Source organism: Corvus brachyrhynchos, unplaced genomic scaffold, assembly GCF_000691975.1.
Source record: "Corvus brachyrhynchos isolate BGI_N302 unplaced genomic scaffold, ASM69197v1 scaffold166, whole genome shotgun sequence".
Classification (NCBI taxonomy): Eukaryota; Metazoa; Chordata; class Aves; order Passeriformes; family Corvidae; genus Corvus; species Corvus brachyrhynchos.
In genome coordinates this window covers 241,668-242,641 of record NW_008239671.1, presented here as the reverse complement: position 1 = coordinate 242,641, position 974 = coordinate 241,668, and positions in this window count along the sequence as shown.

Here is a 974-nt window from a genome sequence, read left to right as displayed (position 1 = left end):
AGAGGAATAGGATGTAGGGATGGGATATAGGGATGGGATAAAGAAATGGGATAGAGGGATGGGATATAGGAATGGGATAGAGGGATGGGATATAGGAATGGGATAGAGGGATGGGATAGAGAAATGGGATATAGGGATGAGATATAGGGATGGGATAGAGAAGTGGGATAGAGGGATGGGATAGAGAAATGGGATATAGGAATGGGATAGAGGAATAGGATAGAAGGATGGGATATAGGGATGGGATAGAGAAATGGGACGTAGGGATGGGATAGAGGAATAGGATAGAAGGATGGGATATAGGGATGGGATAGAGGGATGAGCTGCATAAACATCCCCACAATAATGGGGACCCTGTGGCTACCAGTGAGGGAACGGGATAGAGGGAATGGAATTGGGAATGGGATAGAGGGATGGGACATATCAACACCCTGTGGCAACTGGGACCCGGTGGCTGCAGTAGGGGAATGGGATTGGGCATGGGAAAGGGGTGGGATAGAAGGATGGATATGGGGACACAGATAAGGGGGAACGGGGGTGGGTAGAGAGATGGGGACAAGGATGAGAACAGGACAGGGATGGGGACAAAGATGGGCATGGAATGTGGTCAGACAGAGAGGAATGGGATGAGGACAGTGACGTGCATGGGAACAAGAACAGGGACAGACACAAGGGTAGGACAGAGATGGGAAGGGACAAGAACAGGGACAGGGGATGGGAATGGGTTGGGATGAGAATGGGGACAGAGCTGGGGACAGGATGGGTGGTGACAGCTCTCATCCATCCCCACCAGGGGCTCTGGACTGGTGGGGCTGGAGCTGAGGGGATCCCTGTGCTGGGTACAGAATCGGGGGGCACTCTGGTCACCCGCGGGTGCTGACGGCTCCGGGGGTCTCACTGCAGGCGCCAGGGGCTGAGGGGCCGAGCGGGCCCCCCCTGTTCTGCGTCCTGCGGGGCCCAGGGCTGCTCTGCTA